The sequence below is a fragment of the Trichomycterus rosablanca genome, chromosome 6 (genome assembly GCF_030014385.1).
Source record: "Trichomycterus rosablanca isolate fTriRos1 chromosome 6, fTriRos1.hap1, whole genome shotgun sequence".
Taxonomy (NCBI): domain Eukaryota; kingdom Metazoa; phylum Chordata; class Actinopteri; order Siluriformes; family Trichomycteridae; genus Trichomycterus; species Trichomycterus rosablanca.
This window is the reverse complement of record NC_085993.1, coordinates 19,080,577-19,104,203: the sequence shown is the minus strand read 5'-3', so window position 1 is coordinate 19,104,203 and position 23,627 is coordinate 19,080,577. Positions and strand designations below refer to the sequence as shown.

General features: G+C 40.9%; 1 protein-coding gene across 1 annotated transcript in view; it reads left to right on the top strand.

Moving 5' to 3' along the window:
• Positions 1-23,627, top strand: part of camkva (CaM kinase-like vesicle-associated a) — a 51,468-nt gene that overhangs the window by 15,714 nt on the left and 12,127 nt on the right. The window lies entirely within an intron of this gene.

The window sequence follows — 23,627 nt, the reverse complement described above, 5'->3', positions numbered from 1 at the left end:
TAAATAACAGAATGACATCATCCCAATATCACAGATCACTAGTACCCTTAATACCCTTAAAGGCACTTATTACTGTAGCAAAGTGTTTGTGTCATTCTTACAAAAGACAAAGTATTAATACAGCATAACAAACCACAAAACCAATTCATTAATAATTAAGAACTAGATGATGTGAATGTATAATGATTGGTTATGCATAAATGGAATGTTTAATAAGCCTCTAAGCAAGCATAGGAGTTTACGTAATCTTGCCTGACTGGTGGAGTACAGACACACTTGATTTTCCCACCCCTTGAGTTGCCTGGGAAACATGCTGTTATGCGGTAGGTGCTTATCGTTATCCGGTCGTCCATCTCTTTTTTTATACGAAGATTTTTCATTAATTGTTTTTTTTGTGCTGCTGCCAAGAAAGTGAACAAGGTCACTAATCATTTTTCTTCTTTTTAAATGGGCAATTTTTTTAAATAGTGCTTTATTTATTTTTTATTTTTTTTAAAACAGTAGAGATAAACGAGTAAGAGTAACAATACATTTAGAAAAATGAATGTCAAATCTACAAATTGGCTAAAAAACAGATTATGCTTTTTTTGATGTGCAAAAAGGAAAAAGAACATACATAATTAACTCTCTGTAGTTTCTTTTGTCAATAAAAAAAGTTTTATTAATCTTGCAATCCCTGATCCATCCATGGAACACTAGAAATCCCAAGAGACACCCAAAATAAGAAAAAAACTAGAATGTCTTGCCATTGAAAAAAATCCACATAGAAGGGTGAGCATATGGGAACTATTTTTAGAAGATGCCTTTCTTGGGCTTTGGAAATTTACAAAACACATACACACACACACACACACACACACACATACACACACAACGTTGGGTTTATTCTAAAGGAAATGCTTTGTAGTGTATGGTTGTGCTCATATAGAGCTTAGTAACCAAGGCAACACACAACATCTGAAGCAGATCGGTCAGAGGAGTCGCCTGGGCATAAAGACAAGTGAATGGTGCTAACACACTAAAGCACACATTTCTCACCCAATTAAAGCGATCCGTGCAGAAACCTCACAAGGCATTTTGGGTGCCCTGGATTACAGATTTACACACTTAATGTGCAGGTACAATGCTTTTTATCTTATGGCGATCTTGTTTTGGATCATTTTGTTTGTGACGTTGAACCCGGATAAATTCTTCATGTTATGTTAACTTCACTGCGTTCTTAATTGAAGTGTTTATCTGCATTACCAGCAGACAGCAACCCGAAATGGGCACCACGATTCAGTTGAGTCATGGAAGGTTTTTAGGTCTTGGCTCTGTCTCGAACCATCTGTAGTGTCTCACCACAGCTTGGGAGCGTTCGCCCTTTGAATCGGTCCAAGAATCCTGCTGTATGCCAGGCCTGCTCTGGGCACTGAAATGAGTTAAAAGAAAGCAAGTTTGTTTTACATGTGCATGGCTGGATTCAGTTGTGCATCAACACAGTGTGGCAGATGTAAAATGTTACATAGAAATATCACAACTAGTACTTTGTTCATTTACACAGAATTTTCAACGAATTAACATGCAATGTTTAATTACTGTATATTAAATAAAGTGTAAAATAAATTCTGCTGTTCATAAAAATGCACAGGATACACACAGCTGCACGAGCCTAGCAATGATAGTCCTTGGTGACTAGTGTTTTTAGATGTAACTCACCCCATTGATGTCCTATAACTAATTAAATTACTTACTCACATGGTTAGCAAGTAGCAGTCTTTTGACAGGGGTGGGGGTGCTGTAACAGGGTGGGGGAGCTGTTAGCGGCATGATTCCAACAGACGGGCATTGGAGACAACACCATTGGAAGCAAAAGGGGAAAAAAGAATGGGGCAAAACCATAACTAAACCCAGTGATTGCCAGGAAACAGCTTGGCATATCTGAAAACCTAGCACTAAGCTGGTTAATGAGGCCGGTATATAATGGATCCTGACTGACTGCAGCAAATTAATGCTTAAAGGTGCCGAAAAATTCTAGTATGAACAGAGATGGCCGAAGTATGCGAATTCTTAAGTAAAAGTACTACTGATCTGATAAAAATACTCAAGTTCTTTGTTTGTTTATTAGGATTTTAATGTCATGTTTTACACTTTCACACATCAATGACAGGAACGGTAGTTACTCATTACACAAGATTCATCAGTTCACAAGGTTATATCAAACACAGTCATGGACAATTTTGTATCTCCAATTCACCTCACTTGCATGTGTTTGGACCATGGGAGGAAACTGAAGCTCTTGGAGGAAACCCGCGCGGACACAGGGAGAACATGCAAACTCCACACAGAAAGGACCCGGACCGCCCCACCTGGGGATCGAACCCAGGACCTTCTTGCTGTGAGGTGACAGTGCTACCCACCGAGCCACCGCGCCACCCAAAATACTCAAGTAAAAGTAGTATGACTTATATATTTTACCCAAGTAGAAGTATAAAAGATCAGGCTACTAAATGCATTTAATGTTTAAAAAAAAAAAAAAGTAAAAGTATTTCCTTAAAAAGCAGTTGTAAGTCAGTTTTTACAGCAGGGTCTCTTTTTATTGAGGGCAAGAGGTACACAGTGTTTTTTACTTCAACTGCATGAATCATCTGCAAATATCCTACAAATGACATTATCATCTTTATATAACCACAACAAGAACAGAATAAAACATTATCAGACATGAGGAACCTAACTATACAAAATACTTCAGATTTCATTTATAAATGCTGCTAAATTGCTCATTACATTTACATTTTTGGCATTTAGCAGACGCTTTTATCCAAAGCAACTTACATTACAGTTACAATATACATTCTGAGCAATTGAGGGTTAAGGGCCTTGCTCAAGGGCCCAGCAGCAGCAACCTGGCAGCTGTGAGGCTTGAACCAGTGACCTTCTGATTACTAGTCCAGTACCTTAACCACTAGGCTACAGCTTGCTCATAACTAGACATACCAGTATTCAGAAATGCAGTATATCATGTTATTCAACCCAAATGTACAGTGGTGCTTTGATATTGCTCAGTTGGTTCTGGGAGGGGCGTCGTTTAATAGGCGTTGTTTTTAGGTCCTGTGGAACTGCATATATTTTAGGCTAAAAATAAATAATGGTGCTGTTTTTGACACTTATACCTTAAAAAAACACAAATATAATAAAATATGTAAAAAAAAAAAATTTATATAATCAATAAAAAATACAATAAACCTGCACTTTACCTTTACTTCTTTATTGTTTCCTTATGCTTCTTAATTGATCTTGAGATGATGAGATGCTTCATCTTGGAATTCCGTATTCTGTTCAGTAGAGGCGCATTCACATGAGAAGCTGCACAATAGCTTTTGCGCTGACTGTGTCGTTATTTCCTATGGAGTGTGGCGGTGCACGAAACTTAACGTGACTTATTGTACTAAAATGAGGGAGGAATTTCATTAGTGGAGAGAACTTATGAGCAGTAATAATTAAGAGAGGTTTAGTGATTCTGTGTCGTTCTTTTAATACATTAAGTCCTGTAAGCTTTTTTTTAATGATTAATGATTAAAGTGTTTTAGACTCTCGAAAAAAAGCTGATGCTTACAATTTCTCAAAACCCCGAGCTACAACATAAGTTTAAAAGTGAAACAGGAGAAAAATCCAGCTAAACAAAGATACATGTGTATGCTTACAGTGTAAATGTGATGGTTATTCCACACAAATGCAGATTCGTCTCATATTCGCACTTTGATGACGTTTTACTGCAACACTCAAGCCAAGCACTGAACAAAGCAGCTGTTCATTGTTAATTTGAAATTAGATAAATAAATACATTTTTAAAAAGCTGAACACGTTGAGCTTAAGGTAAACGTTGAGTTTAAGGGTACAAATGTCTCCATGAAGGACGTCAAGTTTCAAATATTTGGAATTTAGGGGACGTCGAGTTACCACTGTATAGTCATCTTAGAAACACTGTGACTGCATTTTAGTTGAACAAACTACAACTTCACCAATGTTTATACAGCAGTAACACTCCTCTAGCTGAATCCTCACCAAAATGTACTCACCACAGCTCAAATGGCATGTTAATGCAGGGAAGTGAGGTCTAAACAGGATTTAAAACAGGTTTAAAACTGTCAGACTTTACATCTTTAGTCAGTTTAAGTCAATTAATTAAAATACTTCTAAGAAAACAAACCTACTATTTCCAGGTTGACAGAAAGCATAGTTGTCTTTGAACTACCCTTCAAATCCATTCACCTCATCAGTGTTGCTTGTTACACCTGGTAAAAGCATTAAAAGCAGACCTGGGACTCCCAGAGGTAATCTCTGTCTCTCATGCTAGCTACCTTACTATCGTTCTTCCTATCATGTTTCTAAAAACTTACTTGGTAAACAGTAGCAGCTTTCTGGGTTTTGTAGCTGCCACAGGCATCCATCAGTTCCGAGTTTTCCCAAGGGTGCTGTGATTGAGAGAGTTCTGTCGTCACTACCAGTTTTCTGAGTTCCTCTATTTCTGGTCAGCATTTGGATCATAACTAGCCAGTTGAGTGTGTAACTGGCTGAGTTACAACAAAGAACTATTGTTGGTTCTTTTCCATTCTGTCCTGACGACTGCGTTTTGTGGACAGTAGTGGTACTGCTCTTGTAATGCAGTTGCCTGTCTTTTTTTGTATTCTCGATTCCTGATTCAATTCTCAATTTAGCTTTGGCTTTGTTTGAATAATTTCTAGATTATTATGTCATATGCTATATTATTTATTTTTTTATATTTTGTTTATTCATTTTCTCCCCTTTTTCTCCCGAGTTTTAGCGCATCCACTTGCATCATGCTTCCACTCCACTAATGCCGACCACCGCTCTGATTTTGAGCGGTGACACGTGGGCGGCAGCCGTATGCATTTTATCACCCACACTAGGCAAGAGCATATACAGTGTATCACAAAAGTGAGTACACCCCTCACATTTCTGCAGATATTGAAGTATATCTTTTCATGGGACAACACTGACAAAATGACACTTTGACACAATGAAAAGTAGTCTGTGTGCAGCTTATATAACAGTGTTAATTTATTCTCCCCTCAAAAAAACTCAATATACAGCCATTAATGTCTAAACCACCGGCAACAAAAGTGAGTACACCCCTAAGAGACTACACCCCTAAATGTCCAAATTGAGCACTGCTTGTCATTTTCCCTCCAAAATGTCATGTGATTTGTTAGTGTTACTAGGTCTCAGGTGTGCATAGGGAGCAGGTGTGTTCAATTTAGTAGTGCAGCTCTCACACTCTCTCATACTGGTCACTGAAAGTTCCAACATGGCACCTCATGGCAAAGAACTCTCTGAGGATCTTAAAAGACGAATTGTTGCGCTACATGAAGATGGCCAAGGCAACAAGAAGATTGCCAACACCCTGAAACTGAGCTGCAGCACAGTGGCCAAGATCATCCAGCGTTTTAAAAGAGCAGGGTCCACTCAGAACAGACCTCGCGTTGGTCGTCCAAAGAAGCTGAGTGCACGTGCTCAGCGTCACATCCAACTGCTGTCTTTGAAAGATAGGCGCAGGAGTGCCGTCAGCATTGCTGCAGAGATTGAAAAGGTGGGGGGTCAGCCTGTCAGTGCTCAGACCATACGCCGCACACTACATCAAATTGGTCTGCATGGCTGTCACCCCAGAAGGAAGCCTCTTCTGAAGTCTCTACACAAGAAAGCCTGCAAACAGTTTGCTGAAGACATGTCAACAAAGGACATGGATTACTGGAACCATGTCCTATGGTCTGATGAGACCAAGATGAATTTGTTTGGTTCAGATGGTCTCAAGCATGTGTGGCGGCAATCAGGTGAGGAGTACAAATATAAGTGTGTCATGCCTACAGTCAAGCATGGTGGTGGGAATGCCATGGTCTGGGGCTGCATGAGTGCAGCAGGTGTTGGGGAGTTACATTTCATTGAGGGACACATGAACTCCAATATGTACTGTGAAATACTGAAGCAGAGCATGATCCCCTCCCTCCGGAAACTAGGTCGCAGGGCAGTGTTCCAGCATGATAATGACCCCAAACACACCTCTAAGATGACCACTGCTTTATTGAAGAGGCTGAGGGTAAAGGTGATGGACTGGCCAAGCATGTCTCCAGACCTAAACCCAATAGAACATCTTTGGGGCATCCTCAAGCGGAAGGTGGAGGAGTGCAAAGTCTCGAATATCCGCCAGCTCCGTGATGTCGTCATGGAGGAGTGGAAAAGCATTCCAGTGGCAACCTGTGAAGCTCTGGTAAACTCCATGCCCAGGAGAGTTAAGGCAGTTCTGGGAAATAATGGTGGCCACACAAAATATTGACACTTCAGGAACTTTCACTAAGGGGTGTACTCACTTTTGTTGCCGGTGGTTTAGACATTAATGGCTGTATATTGAGTTATTTTGAGGGAAGAATAAATTTACACTGTTATATAAGCTGCACACAGACTACTTTTCATTGTGTCAAAGTGTCATTTTGTCAGTGTTGTCCCATGAAAAGATATACTTAAATATCTGCAGAAATGTGAGGGGTGTACTCACTTTTGTGATACACTGTATGCGAATCAGCCTTGTGTACGGAGAGACACACTCTGATCAACACACTCATTCCCCGTCCCAGTGCAGGTGCCATCAATCAGCCAGCAGAGGTCGTAGATGCATCAGTCACGAGGAGACCCTATCCGGCTTAATACCCCACCCCATATGAACAACAGGCAATCGTTGTTCATGTGGCCGCTCAGCCCAGCCGGATGGCAGAGCTGAGATTCGATATAATGTATTGGAGATCCCAGCTCTGGAGTGCTAGCGTGTGTTTTTACCGCTGCACCACCTGAACGGCCTATATGCTATATTATTTTTTAAGTTAGGTAATGATTTTTTATATTATTTTATACGTATATACAGTGTATCACAAAAGTGAGTACACCCCTCACATTTCTGCAGATATTTAGGTATATCTTTTCATGGGACAACACTGACAAAATGACACTTTGACACAATGAAAAGTAGTCTGTGTGCAGCTTATATAACAGTGTAAATTTATTCTTCCCTCAAAATAACTCAATATACAGCCATTAATGTCTAAACCACCGGCAACAAAAGTGAGTACACCCCTAAGAGACTACACCCCTAAATGCCCAAATTGAGCACTGCTTGTCATTTTCCCTCCAAAATGTCATGTGACTCATTAGTGTTACTAGGTCTCAGGTGTGCATAGGGAGCAGGTGTGTTCAATTTAGTAGTACAGCTCTCACACTCTCTCATACTGGTCACTGAAAGCTCCAACATGGCACCTCATGGCAAAGAACTCTCTGAGGATCTTAAAAGACGAATTGTTGCACTACATGAAGATGGCCAAGGCTACAAGAAGATTGCCAACACCCTGAAACTGAGCTGCAGCACAGTGGCCAAGATCATCCAGCGTTTTAAAAGAGCAGGGTCCACTCAGAACAGACCTCGCGTTGGTCGTCCATAGAAGCTGAGTGCACGTGCTCAGCGTCACATCCAACTGCTGTCTTTGAAAGATAGGCGCAGGAGTGCTGTCAGCATTGCTGCAGAGATTGAAAAGGTGGGGGGTCCGCCTGTCAGTGCTCAGACCATACGCCGCACACTACATCAAATTGGTCTGCATGGCTGTCACCCCAGAAGGAAGCCTCTTCTGAAGTCTCTACACAAGAAAGCCCGCAAACAGTTTGCTGAAGACATGTCAACAAAGGACATGGATTACTGGAACCATGTCCTATGGTCTGATGAGACCAAGATTAATTTGTTTGGTTCAGATGGTCTCAAGCATGTGTGGCGGCAATCAGGTGAGGAGTACAAAGATAAGTGTGTCATGCCTACAGTCAAGCATGGTGGTGGGAATGCCATGGTCTGGGGCTGCATGAGTGCAGCAGGTGTTGGGGAGTTACATTTAATTGAGGGACACATGAACTCCAATATGTACTGTGAAATACTGAAGCAGAGCATGATCCCCTCCCTCCGGAAACTGGGTCGCAGGGCAGTGTTCCAGCATGATAATGACCCCAAACACACCTCTAAGACGACCACTGCTTTATTGAAGAGGCTGAGGGTAAAGGTGATGGACTGGCCAAGCATGTCTCCAGACCTAAACCCAATAGAACATCTTTGGGGCATCCTCAAGCGGAAGGTGGAGGAGCGCTAAGTCTCGAATATCCGCCAGCTCCGTGATGTCGTCATGGAGGAGTGGAAAAGCATTCCAGTGGCAACCTGTGAAGCTCTGGTAAACTCCATGCCCAGGAGAGTTAAGGCAGTTCTGGGAAATAATGGTGGCCACACAAAATTTTGACACTTCAGGAACTTTCACTAAGGGGTGTACTCACTTTTGTTGCCGGTGGTTTAGACATTAATGGCTGTATATTGAGTTATTTTGAGGGAAGAATAAATTTACACTGTTATATAAGCTGCACACAGACTACTTTTCATTGTGTCAAAGTGTCATTTTGTCAGTGTTGTCCCATGAAAAGATATACTTAAATATCTGCAGAAATGTGAGGGGTGTACTCACTTTTGTGATACACTGTATATTATATAATTTTTTTTAATATAATATTATTTTTAATTTTTTTATATTTTATATTACTTTATATATTTTATATTATTTTCTATATTTTATATTATTATTATATATAATATTATTTTTTTTTAATTTTTTGTATTTTATATTATTTTTTATTAAAGGACTAAGCCTCTTGCAATTAGATTTTTCCTCTTTTATTTCTGGTGCAGGGTCATATCTGGCGTTCCTGTCACAAGGCACCCACCATCCGGTGTCACACATTACTACAAGCTGCATGTCATGTCTTATGTATTTGTCCTCCTCCATACAGCTTATGCCAAGTCAAAACAATGAAGCAAAGAACTCTAAACTCTATATTTTTTCATGCATTTTTAAAACACACACACACACACAGACAGACAGAAAAAATATCACAGAAAAATGAATAAAACGTAATTCAGATTTGAAATGCACTACAAATAGAGAACTCATAACCAGGAATTAGAGGCCGTTTTTCTCACAAGTGAAATTTGAAACTACTCTTAGCCCAAACTAGGAGAACACCTTGAAGCTATTTTACACCATAAATAAGAAAGCTGTCTTTTTTGGGCTCAACTGGTAGTCTGTGTTAACACATCTGAAGCATACAGTTTGCTCCAGACTTATTGCAACGATAGGTGTTAGGTTTTTATTCAAAGTCACTTTGAGTTCTGTCCCTTGAGCTAATAGAAAGAACTTAACCAGGAGAAGAATCATTCCTTGAATCTCGTGCACGATGAAAGCACTCAGACGAGACACCAAGTCAAAGTATATTAAAAGAAAACAGAGTTTTTATAAACAAGAAAAGTGTGTGTGTTTGAGTGTGTGTGTGTGATGGCTAAACTACATGAGAAAGTTTCCGAGAGAAGAAGAGTTTTGATAAACAAGAACAAAATTAGCCAAAAATAATGTTCAGAACTGCATGATCAGCTCTTACGCTGTGTGAAGTGGAGAAATACTAGGCCTAATACTATAAGTATATGGACATAAGTGTAACTAACATCTAACAATTGGTAAAGAAAAAATAGGAGATAATTCTTTTAGTTTTTTTTTTTAATTCATTTTCTCCCCATTTTCCTCCTGATTTAGCACACTCAATTTTGTCTTCCGCTGCTGAGAGATGCCAGATTACATCCGAGGAGAGCACGTCCTCCTCTTCTCGCCCCTGCATTCTGCACAGGCGTCTCTTCCGCCAATCAGGGTCCTTACACAGCGCATGAAGACACACCCACCCACCCACACATAGTCCGGCCCCCACCCTGCAGATACGGTGGCCAATTAGTATCTGCTGCAGGCACTGCCAATTATGCCCTCTAGATGGCGCCCAGCCGACCGGTGGCAAAACCGAGTTATCGAACTGGGGAGTTATCAAGCGGAATATCCCGCTGCGCCACCTGGGCGCCAAAATAGGATATAATTCTTGTTAATTATTTAACTTAATCTCTTACAGTGGTAGCCTAATGGGAGCTTTGAGATTTGAGCTATCAGAGCTTTAAGCTAGCCATAGAAAAGTTGTGGGTTTGAATACTATCTCTGCCAAGCAGCTACCTTTGGGCCCCTGAGAAAGGCCCTTAACTCTCTCAGCTCCAGGGACACTACAGTGGTTGAACCTGTGCCCTGATCCCAGCTTCTACAAAGCTAAGATATGCAGAAAACACATTTTATTGTACTGTTTATGTATATATGATAAATACAGGTATGCTATTATAAAAGAATTATAAATAAATCTTTAATTGAAGTAAAATATATCTGAATAGGGCAGTGGTAGCTCAGTAGTTAATGTTATAGACTAATGTTTAGAAGGTTGCTGGTTTAAGCCCCACCACCGCCAAGTTGCCATTGTATGAAAGAAAGTCCACATGAGTTGAGATGGTAGCCAGGGGGTCTGGATTTGTACTGTCAGATTCCCTGTTTTAGATTTTTTCAGTATTATTATGTAGAGTATGTATAAGTTATGTAGAGAATTGGAGGTTGCATAACATCTTAAATGCAATGCAAGTGTTTTTATTTTATTAGGAACTTATTCTTCTCAAAGACTGTAGTAATTCAACTGCTTACTGTTTATTAAAATAAAATAAAACATTACAATGGGGAACATATACTGTGTACATTTAATATATAGCAGCAGACAGCAACAGTAATGAAGACACTGAGAAGAACAGAGTTACAGTGAAATAGAACAAAACATTGGTTTACATTCGTGCCACCGTCCTCTTTGTTCAGTTCATCTGTGGGTCTAACAGATGCTGTGGGTGGCCAGAAGGGAGATTAATTAAAGACCTTGGAGCTACTTTGTCAGGCAGTAAGACACCCCTGTCTTCAAGCCAGCTATTTCTGTAATGACTCATCTGCTTTTCAGTAAATATCAGCATTGGTTGTTTTCATTATTGGTTTGAACTACCATTAAGATGCAGGGCTTCTGCTTTTTGGGTGCTATATATATTTATAGAAAAGCTTAATGTATGTTGTATTTATTATTTATTTATTTAATAATGGTGGTGTTTGTTTCCTGACTCAGGCTGGTCACAATGCTTTTAAATATTATAGTGAGGTTTTACACTATAATAATGATGACATCTATGTGTATTCATTCCTATTCACTAATACACATACATTGTGGTTACAGCGCTATGAAGTTTTATGTTTTTCTTTCTGTTCACTTTACTTTTGAAATAGTTGCTAATGTAATCAAAGACCCTGGGGCTTTAAATCCAATAATTTCCTTATGCAGTAATCCAATAATTTCTATCTATCTATCTATCTATCTATCTATCTATCTATCTATCTATCTATCTATCTATCTATCTATCTATCTATCTATCTATCTATCTATCTATCTACCTATCTACAGTGTATCACAAAAGTGAGTACACCCCTCACATTTCTATCTATATATCAGTGTTATTCAGTATATCTTTTCATGGGACAACACTGACAAAATGACACTTTGACACAATGAAAAGTAGTCTGTGTGCAGCTTATATAACAGTGTAAATTTATTCTTCCCTCAAAATAACTCAATATACAGCCATTAATGTCTAAACCACCGGCAACAAAAGTGAGTACACCCCTTAGTGAAAGTTGTGAAGTGTCAATATTTTGTGTGGCCACCATTATTTCCCAGAACTGCCTTAACTCTCCTGGGCATGGAGTTTACCAGAGCTTCACAGGTTGCCACTGGAATGCTTTTCCACTCCTCCATGACGACATCACGGAGCTGGCGGATATTCGAGACTTTGCGCTCCACCACCTTCCGCTTGAGGATGCCCCAAAGATGTTCTATTGGGTTTAGGTCTGGAGACATGCTTGGCCAGTCCATCACCTTTACCCTCAGCCTCTTCAATAAAGCAGTGGTCGTCTTAGAGGTGTGTTTGGGGTCATTATCATGCTGGAACACTGCCCTGCGACCCAGTTTCCTGAGGGAGGGGATCATGCTCTGCTTCAGTATTTCACAGTACATATCGGAGTTCATGTGTCCCTCAATGAAATGTAACTCCCCAACACCTGCTGCACTCATGCAGCCCCAGACCATGGCATTCCCACCACCATGCTTGACTGTAGGCATGACACACTTATCTTTGTACTCCTCACCTGATTGCCGCCACACATGCTTGAGACCATCTGAACCAAACAAATTAATCTTGGTCTCATCAGACCATAGGACATGGTTCCAGTAATCCATGTCCTTTGTTGACATGTCTTCAGCAAACTGTTTGCGGGCTTTCTTGTGTAGAGACTTCAGAAAAGGCTTCCTTCTGGGGTGACAGCCATGCAGACCAATTTGATGTAGTGTGCGGCGTATGGTCTGAGCACTGACAGGCTGACCCCCCACCTTTTCAATCTCTGCAGCAATGCTGACAGCACTCCTGCGCCTATCTTTCAAAGACAGCAGTTGGATGTGACGCTGAGCACGTGCACTCAGCTTCTTTGGACGACCAACGCGAGGTCTGTTCTGAGTGGACCCTGCTCTTTTAAAACGCTGGATGATCTTGGCCACTGTGCTGCAGCTCAGTTTCAGGGTGTTGGCAATCTTCTTGTAGCCTTGGCCATCTTCATGTAGCGCAACAATTCATCTTTTAAGATCCTCAGAGAGTTCTTTGCCATGAGGTGCCATGTTGGAACTTTCAGTGACCAGTATGAGAGAGTGTGAGAGCTGTACTACTAAATTGAACACACCTGCTCCCTATGCACACCTGAGACCTAGTAACACTAACGAGTCACATGACATTTTGGAGGGAAAATGACAAGCAGTGCTCAATTTGGACATTTAGGGGTGTAGTCTCTTAGGGGTGTACTCACTTTTGTTGCCGGTGGTTTAGACATTAATGGCTGTATATTGAGTTATTTTGAGGGAAGAATAAATTTACACTGTTATATAAGCTGCACACAGACTACTTTTCATTGTGTCAAAGTGTCATTTTGTCAGTGTTGTCCCATGAAAAGATATACTTAAATATCTGCAGAAATGTGAGGGGTGTACTCACTTTTGTGATACACTCTATCTATCTATCTATCTATCTATCTATCTATCTATCTATCTATCTATCTATCTATCTATCTATCTATCTATCTATCTATCTATCTATCTATCTATCTATCTATCTATCTATCTATCTCCCTCCCACCCATCCATCCATCCATCCATCCATCCACGAGGGATCTTTAAAAAGTTCTCGCACTTTTATATTTTGGTTGAAAATGCTGAGGGCGGGTGGAGTAGTATATGGTCGTGTCCGAGAGACTGAGAGAGAGCTTATAGTCTGGATTTAGTGCCGTTTTGGACCGCTCAAAGAAGATGTAAGGAGAAGAAGATTTTCATGTGATGATGATGTGAAAGCAGTGGTGCATCAGTGGCTACGTGCTCAACCAAAAACATTTTTTGCTGATGGCATTTAAAAGTTGCATCGGAATGTATTGGAAGGTGTCTACCCTCGTATCTATCTATTTGTCCGTCAGTCTGTCCGTTTGTCCATCCATCTATCTATTCATTAATCCATGTGTCTGGATTTAGAACCACTGACACTGGTGCTTTACATCAATGACACTGTTTGTCCTTGTTGATGTATAGTTCATCAGAGCATATTCAGAGGTATTAATCTTCAACCATAATTTCAAACAAAATTGTGACAACAGGAAAACCCTTATTAAAAAATAAGAAAGCATTATTTGTAAAGGCAAGGAATAGGTAGTGTGTTGTTCTGCTGTTTTTCTGAAAATCCCCAGATAAGCTGCGACACCTACTACCATAGTACCAGTACAACACATACTGTGAGAGAGTTGAAAATGTTCCACCACCCAAATAACATCTGGTTATTGGGGGTCCTATTGGGTTCCAGTGGGTGCATTGTTCCTCAAGACTATGTTTTTTCATTTGTCAGGGCCTAAAAACAACAGTGTGAACCCTACAAAAAATCTCTTTCCCTTTAGTTTTTGATGTTTTACTGCCACTTAATTCAGGTCAGGGTTGTGGTGGATACAGCAGGGGATTCAAACCTTGGATTTTACATTTACATTTTCGGCATTTAGCAGACGCTCTTATCCAGAGCGACTTACAGAAGTGCTTCCATAGTAAACATTTCATAACTCTAGTTTAAGTTAACAACAGTCCAAGAACACAAATCTGCTAAAACCCTGTTAGAACCATTTTTTGTTTTTAAAGAAATGAAAAAGAGTGTTAGTAAGTAAGTACATGTCAGCTTAAGTGCTTAGTAAAGAGGTGAGTTTTTAATCGTTTTTTAAAGACAGTAAGAGACTCAGATGTTCAGACAGACAGAATAAGTTCGTTCCACCACTTGGTGCCAGAACAGGGAAGAGCCTTGATGCTCGTCTTCCTCTAGTCCTGGGTGGAGGATCAAGTCGAGCGAGACTAGTGGCTCGGAGGTTGCGTGGTACAGAACGGGGTTTGATTAGACCACGAAGGTAGCTTGGGGCTGGTCCATTTTTGGCTTTGTAGGCGAGCATCAGTGTTTTAAACTGAATGCGTGCAGCTACAGGAAGCCAGTGAAGAGAACGCAGCAGTGGGGTGATGTGGCAGTGTTTAGGTTGGTTTAAAACCAGACAGGCAGCTGCATTTTGAATGAGCTGCAAGGGTTTAATAGTGGACATAGGAGCACCTGCCAGGAGGGAGTTGCAGTAGTCTAGCCGTGAGATTACAAGTGACTGCACAAGAATCTGAGTGGCTTCCATGAAGAGAAATGGTCGAATCTTCCTGATGTTAAAGAGGAGGAACTGGCAGTGGAACTGGCAGTGGAACTGGCAGTGGAACTGGATCCCAGTGGTAGTGGAGTAGTGTAAATTGGAAACCACCAAAGCACCCTGTGTTGTCATTATTCTAAATATAATACAGTGACTGGTGTGTGTGTTGGTTAAAATAATTTTTTTACTTCTTAGTTCTGTTTTACTTTATTTTTGCTTATTAAGCCTGCACCTATGTTTTACTGTCAAATGATGAATAGAACTTCATTCACCCCCACACAACCTTTTACATTTGCTCCAAACAATTCACACTGAAGACCTGAAGATCTTCATCAGGCTCAGTTTCTTTGATGTCTGACTGGAGTGCCTCAGCTTTGAAGCCTATGCTTAAGAGGCTCAAATTTGTCTGGTTTATTAATGCAGCAATAACTGAAAAATATAAAGACATCTTTCCAAGTGTTAATGTGTGCGAATTGGTTATTTAGTACAGGATAATGACCATATTACGATTGGTGTAAGCTAAGATTTGTATGCGTGTTAAATGAAAATAGAGATTGAAGGGTGGAGTTTTAGTGTTGGATGGTATAGATTGAATGTTCGTGTTTGAAGACGTTCTAATACTTCGATCAGTCATAACATTATGACCACTGACAGGTGAAGTGAATAACACTGATTATCTCTTCATCACGGCACCTGTTAGTGGATGGGATATATCAGGCAGCAAGTGAACATTTTATCCTCAAAGTTGATGTGTTAGAAGCAGGAAAAATCAGCAAGTGTAAGGATTTGAGCGAGTTTGACAAGGGCCAAATTGTGGTGGCTAGATGACTGGGTCAGAGCATCTCCAAAACTGCAGCTCTTGTGGGGTGTTCAGTATCTGTCAAAAGTGGTCCAAGGAAGGAACAGTGGTAAACCGGCGACAGGGTCATGGGCGACCAAGTCTCACTGATGCACGTGGGGAGCGAAGGCTGGCCCTTGTGATCCGATCCAACAGACGAGCTACTGTAGCTCAAATTGCTGAAGAAGTTCATGCTAGTTCTGATAGAAAGGTACACAGTTCATGACAGATTGTTGAGTATGAGGCTGCATAGCTACAGACCAGTCAGTTAGGAAGGTGGTCATAATGTTATTCCTGATCGGTGTAAAGGCATGTAATGTAACTGTGTTGTTTCTTTTAGTTAATTAAAATTTTCCCTCCAGAAATACAGGCTCCTCAGGAAAAATGAACAAAACCTTGGATTCAAAACATTGAATGAAAAAAGAACTAAATATTTTTCCTAAATTATTTATGTGCTATAGTTGGCATCTGTTTGTTTAGTATTTGGTGCAGCCTCTCTTTGCTAAGATAACAGCCTGGATTCTTCTCCTACAATGCTTAATGAGACTGAAAAACACATGGCAAGGGATTTGGGACTTGGGACCATTCTTCCAAACAGACTCTCTCCAGGTGCTTCAAATTCCAAGTACCATGCTTCTGGACTCTCCTTCCACAGGTTTTTACTGTACAAGTGGTCAATATAAACATACGCTCTCTTTCAAGACGTCTGGTTAATTAAACTTCTTAAATTTGCTTTGAAAGCCATTGCCTGAATTGTTCTGCCTAACAACGGCTGTGTCCGAATTCACATCCATTTACATTAACGTTTTCGGCATTTAGCAGACGCTTTTATTCAAAGCGACTTACAGTATACTGTCTAAGCAATTAAGGGTTAAAGGCCTTGCTCAAGGGCCCAACAGCGGCTACCTGGTGGGTTTGAACCAGCCACCTTCTGCTTACTAGTCCAGTACCTTAACCGCTAGGCTACAACTGCTCCTATTTAGTATACCTAAACAGTACGTACTAAATTGGAGGCAGTGCGCACTGCTCGGCCGGTAAAGCAGTAAGCTCTTTCAGTATTCAGGGTTGTACTTAATCATAACATTAGCTGCGTCCGGAATCACATACTTCCATACTCAATAGTATGCGAAAGCAGTACGCGAGAGCGGTTAGTATGTCGTATACATAAAAAGGTACGTGAGAAGTACCCGGATGACCTACTTCTTGGGCAGCCATGTTTGAGTATGCAAACGATGCACACTTTTGGTCCGCTAATGTATCCCATAATGCAACTGGAGCTGCGTAGGGGTTCGAAGCGGAAGATGAAACAAGAAATATGGCGGAAAACGGAGAGTCCTCTGTTTACAAGTGTAATAAAAATTTTATTATTTCGTACAACCATAAATAACGATAAATATCCAAAATTTTGGCGAGTGGGGCTTGTAATGAGCAAGCGGTCTGTAACTATGGTGATATTACATCATCACGACCACACTTCCACACGTCATCACTTAACGTTGGTAAGATGGCGGATGTAGTACGTAGGGGTGTTGTGTGCATACTGCACACTTCTGTACTGAAAGCGCGTACTTCTTTACCGGCCGAGCGGTGCGTACTTCCTCCAATGTAGTACGTACTCTGTAAGTATGCGATTCCGGACGCAGCCATAGTTAATTTTTGTCTTACTCCGCTTCCCGCCATCTTTCAAGTCAAGTCAAGTCAACTTTATTTATATAGCGCTTTTTACAATAGACATTGTCTCAAAGCAGCTTTACAGAATCCAGGACCAACAGACCAAAACCCCTATTTCAAATTACATTTTCACACTACGTTCAGGTACTACATACTGTGTCAGACCATTAACAGTTTTTGATTAATATGCTGTTTGGGACACAGCCACACAGCATTTAGTTATGAAAAAGAGCATTTGCCAAACAAATATAACATTTTAATTACTGGTTAGTGGTTAAGGAACTAGACTAGAACTGGAACTGGACTACAACTGGAGTCAGTTGGTTGATGTACAGTGTAGCCTAGTAGTTAAGGAACTAGACTAGAACTGGAACTGGACTACAACTGGAGTCAGTTGGTCGATGTACAGTGTAGCCTAGTGGTTAAGGAACTAGACTAGAACTGGAACTGGACTACAACTGGAGTCAGTTGGTCGATGTACAGTGTAGTCCATAGTAGTTAAGGAACTAGACTAGAACTGGAACCGGACTACAATTGGAGTCAGTTGGTTGATGTACAGTGTAGCCTAGTAGTTAAGGAACTGGACTAGAACTGGAACCGGACTACAATTGGAGTCAGTTGGTTGATGTACAGTGTAGCCTCGCGGTTAGGTCACTGATTCAAACCCCACCACTGCCAGGTTGCCACTGTTGGGTCCTTGAGCAAGGCCTTTAACCCTCAATCACTTAGACCTATACTATACTGTCACTTTGGATAAATGCCAAAAATGTACATTTAAAATGTGTCTTTATAGACTACACAAAGCATGTCCTGTACCTCCTTAGCTTTACTCATTAGAACTGGGGCGATGCTTTAAAACCCAACCCGAGACTCAACTCTTGGCTGTGTCCAGACACCCCCGTTGTAGATCCTAGCCTCTTTGCTTGCACTTTTAGCTCTTGTTTCCAGGGAGTCAGTTAACTGTGATGACTTTTTAGTTTCTTGGGTTGCCACAGCCTTTTTTTCCTTGGGTCATCTTTTTATAGTACTGTAGCAACGTCTCAAATTTTCAGTGGACCATGAGTTGCCATGTGTTCTTCTTAAGCCTGTCCCTTTAATTCCTGGAAATCAACCAGTGATGTGTCTAGTGGTACTGCTTACAAAATACTGTATTCCTGTCTGTGTTCTTGAGTGGTTGGATCTTGGCTGGTTGGGTTTGTAGAGTCAGACTTGGAGAACATTTGTTGCCTCTGTATTGAGGTGTTCACCACCCTGTGACATTGGTAGCTCTGGCAGCATCTGTTATCACGGCAGATGTATAGTATTTCAAAATCTTATTTGTAGAAAAAAACATTTCAGGACATTCTAAATTCTCTTTAGCATGTAGTAATTACTTATCTTTACCAGGGTAAATGTTTGCTTTAGGTTATGGCAAAGGGAATGTTTCATAGTTGACCTCCTACACATCCAGTTTAACATATAGATTGTACTGCTCTCTCAGCTTAAAACCAACAACCATCCTGTTCTTAACTGAAGATGCAAACATCGCACAAACATATTGATGTGATTGGCGTAGCCTGAGTTCTGAAGTCATTTTTTCCTAAAGAAAGAAGATTTGACACATTTATTTTTGTGCAGGGTTGAATTTCCTCAGCACTGTCTGTTTTCTTTAGCTGCCACCCCCAGATTGTTCCAGACTATCTAACTTTTAGTGGTTTAGACAAGCGTTGCCCTGCAGGAAAGAAAAAAAGGCGAATTGCAAAAGCAGAAGGCATAGTAGAATCCAAAACTGAGTTTGCATCACAGACGATGCAAATATAGCAGACTTGGATGGCAGCCAGCGGATAACTGTAAAACTGGACTGCTTATTGTGGGAGGAAAATGTCCTTCTTGTAGTAGATGAAAAACGATAAATAGATCATCTGAACTGTTGTTCTTTGATGAGAAAAAAATCAGACTGCTTTCATTCAGTAGAATTAATGCTTAAGTCAGCAGTTAGGGCTCAGTGGTTAGTCTATTGGAGTAATGATATGGAGGTTGTGGGTTCACGCTTGACCACTGCCAAGCTGCCGTTGTTGAGCCCTTAAGAATGACCTTTAACTTTTCAGCTGTTTGGACAGTTTTCTGTATCTGTTTGGAGTCGCTTTGGATAAAATGATAAAGGGTTATACCATCAATGCCTTTACAAATGCAGCATTTTCACTTGGGATGCAGTTTTAAATGTTTATTGAAACATTAGAAGTCACTTATGTCAAGTTCACACTACACGACTTTCCAGTTGTTTAGATTGCTGTACAGTTCACACCACACAACTGGATTTCTTGTAATCAGGAGTCTTTTAAGTTGTTGTGGATTTCACACTACACGACTGATCGGCGATAGGGGGTCACACACTACACGATCTACCATCATGAGGATCTCAGACAAGTCTGTCTGGTCTCCCAAACTACGTTTTGTCTCGAAAACACACATGAGAAGTGACGAGGGGTTTAATGATATCATGCCAAAAAATGCACGTCAGCAATAGGCGAGCGATCAAAGATGTTTGTGCAATCTGAGTGGATTGGGCTATGCAACCATCAGAGATTGTTAATAAATATATTTTGCAATGCAGCGTGGGTATTATGGTTTGGCGTGGACGATGAGATCACAAAATACTGTAAAGCATGTGTGTTTGCCGATGTATTCTGGTAGGAACCGTATTATGCCCCTGCCTCACGTTTTCCCCCTCACCCCGTATCTTGCATTCTCATTGGCTGTAGTTCGACAAAGTGCTCGCTGCCACTCACAACCTGCTCGCAATTCTTTTCACACTACAGGATTTTGACTCGCCGATTGGTCCAGATATTTAACATGCTAGATATTTTCCTTGAGTCTACGGGCGATCAGCAATCGCCCAACGAGCCGCTTGGATTGAGTCGCTGAACAGTTCACACATAGCGATCGAGAGCCGAGTTTTGATCCCTGAGCGAACACCGAGTTGCCTCCGAGCCGGCACATCTAGCAGCGACCAGTCAACAAGCAAAAATCAGGACAAAAATCGTGTAGTGTGAACTAGGCGTTAGTTGTCCTTCCAACAAGAGGATTGGTAGTAAACAACTATTAGTTTTGGATAAAAGCTCACCTTTTGAGAAGGTAATGGATCAGCCAGTGACACCCTCCGTCATCACCAACAAGTAGAAGTTCTAGACAAACTACAGGTCCCATAGGCACAAGCACTCATCAGCGCTCATGCTATATTAGCTGGTTTGAGTATGGCTGAGTATTTGCAGTAGTTGGCTCGTGTTGCTTTTGCCCTCTTTATATAGAGTTCTCTCAAAGTCTAGAGTCTAAAATACAGAATCATTGGTCTGTTATTATGTCACAGTACATTGGTGAATCGAGTACCTGGTGAGCTGTACTCTACCAGCAATTCCACTTAGCACCCTTGCCTACTTATTGTTTAGTAGATTTATGTGTTTGTTTGTTATTTCTCTTGCTGACTAATCAGTGTTCTACAGAAAAAATGCATTTGCTTTCTCACCTTGTCCACCTATTCCTTCTCCCGGTTCGTTGATAGCTCATGCTGTATAGTGATCGTGTCTCTGATGCTTTACATTGTGGTTTGAATCCCTTCTCAGGTGATTAGATTTTTTCCTTTTTTCCTTAGTCAGCCATTCTGTGTAGCATGGCTGATACTTTTGGCTACTCATTTGTTCTGACTTTGTTAAGCCACTGCAAGTCCAACATTTTTAGGTTGTGAGTCCACTGTAGCAGCCTACCTTCACCACCCCAGAAATTCTAAACACTTAATGTTGCCTAATCCACCAAAGTACTCTCAAACTGATCATAACTACTGAGTGGCTGCACTGTTTTGAATATAAAGCTGAAAATGGAGGGAAATTGTCTTGTTTACATTACACTTCAACACGCCTGTGTGTTTTAGTTTATTGTTCCATTTTAGATGCCAGTTTATTTTTTAGCTTCAGTTTTTTGACTGTGCTATATATGCTTAAAATTATTCTATTTATTGTGCCCCTGCCTTTTAAGGTTTAATACAGTAGACCCTTGATATATACAGGGGTTGGACAAAATAACTGAAACACCTGTCATTTTAGTGTGGGAGGTTTCATGGCTAAATTGGACCAGTCTGGTGGCCAATCTTCATTAATTGCACATTGCACCAGTAAGAGCAGAGTGTGAAGGTTCAATTAGCAGGGTAAGAGCACAGTTTTGCTCAAAATATTGCAATGCACACAACATTATGGGTGACATACCAGAGTTCAAAAGAGGACAAATTGTTGGTGCACGTCTTGCTGGCGCATCTGTGACCAAGACAGCAAGTCTTTGTGATGTATCAAGAGCCACGGTATCCAGGGTAATGTCAGCATACCACCAAGAAGGACAAACTACATCCAACAGGATTAACTGTGGACGCAAGAGGAAGCTGTCTGAAAGGGATGTTCGGGTGCTAACCCGGATTGTATCCAAAAAACATAAAACCACGGCTGCCCAAATCACGGCAGAATTAAATGTGCACCTCAACTCTCCTGTTTCCACCAGAACTGTCCGTCGGGAGCTCCACAGGGTCAACATACACGGCCGGGCTGCTATAGCCAAACCTTTGGTCACTCGTGCCAATGCCAAACGTCGGTTTCAATGGTGCAAGGAGCGCAAATCTTGGGCTGTGGACAATGTGAAACATGTATTGTTCTCTGATGAGTCCACCTTTACTGTTTTCCCCACATCCGGGAGAGTTACGGTGTGGAGAAGCCCCAAAGAAGCGTACCACCCAGACTGTTGCATGCCCAGAGTGAAGCATGGGGGTGGATCAGTGATGGTTTGGGCTGCCATATCATGGCATTCCCTTGGCCCAATACTTGTGCTAGATGGGCGCGTCACTGCCAAGGACTACCGAACCATTCTGGAGGACCATGTGCATCCAATGGTTCAAACATTGTATCCTGAAGGCGGTGCCGTGTATCAGGATGACAATGCACCAATACACACAGCAAGACTGGTGAAAGATTGGTTTGATGAACATGAAAGTGAAGTTGAACATCTCCCATGGCCTGCACAGTCACCAGATCTAAATATTATTGAGCCACTTTGGGGTGTTTTGGAGAAGCGAGTCAGGAAACGTTTTCCTCCACCAGCATCACGTAGTGACCTGGCCACTATCCTGCAAGAAGAATGGCTTAAAATCCCTCTGACCACTGTGCAGGACTTGTATATGTCATTTCCAAGACGAATTGACGCTGTATTGGCCGCAAAAGGAGGCCCTACACCATACTAATAAATTATTGTGGTCTAAAACCAGGTGTTTCAGTTATTTTGTCCAACCCCTGTATATATATATATATATTCAGTGAGCAAACATTCGGACAGTGGACGGTGTTTTTTTCGGTGTTTTCTTTATATTTTGTAAAATTCTATATTAAAATGTTCCCAAAGAAGGTGCAGAGAAAGCGTAGCGGTGAGAAAATTAAAAAATCTATTAATGTTTGTTGTTGTTCCTGCCAGTAGCTGTCACTGTGTATCAGACAGAGGGGACAGTGAGTGAGAGAGAAGAAGGAAATCGGCTGAGTAAAGTATTCTTTCTTTGGTGCAATTACATCTACAAAATACAACACTATAGAAATAAAGAAGGAAATAATAGAGAAATATGAGAGTTATTGTTGTTTCTGGTAGATACAATGTATTATGGTGTATGGTACAGCACACGTACTGTACTGAAATGTGATGTGTGTTTTATGTACAGTACAGTACTACTGTGTATGGTTGTTTATTATTGTTTATTACAGGAATGTCTATTCTATAATTTAAGATTTAAGGGAAATATACTTGTATTTATAACAAAAAAGACAATTTAAGACATTAGAAAGGTTAGGTTTGGGGGTGGTTTGGGAGGTCTGGCCCAGATTGATTCTATTTACAGTATTTCTTATGGGAAAAATAGGTTTAACTAACGAACATTTTGACTTAAGAACAGCCCTTCGGAACCAATTAAATTCATAAGGGTCTACTGTACTGTTCAACATTGTTTTAATTACATTGTAAGTTGCATCCTCCTGTCAATTTAAAATGCCTTTGTTTTAATCAGCCCTAACAGCACATCTTGCCTTGTAATGCAACAGCTTTTGTTCACACATTAGCTGATGTAGCACTTCTCATAAATAGTATTAGGTTTTTAAACCCATTATATTGTTGCAGCTACTTTTCCTCTTAATTATGCATTTGTTAGATAACTGTTAGTTAAAGCGGGCGGTACGGTGGCTCGGTGGGTAGCCCTGTCGTCTCACAGCAAGAAGGTCCTGAGTTCGATTCCCAGGTGGAGCGCTCCTGGTCCTTTCTGTGTGGAGTCTGCATGTTCTCCCTGTGTCCATGTGGGTTTCCTC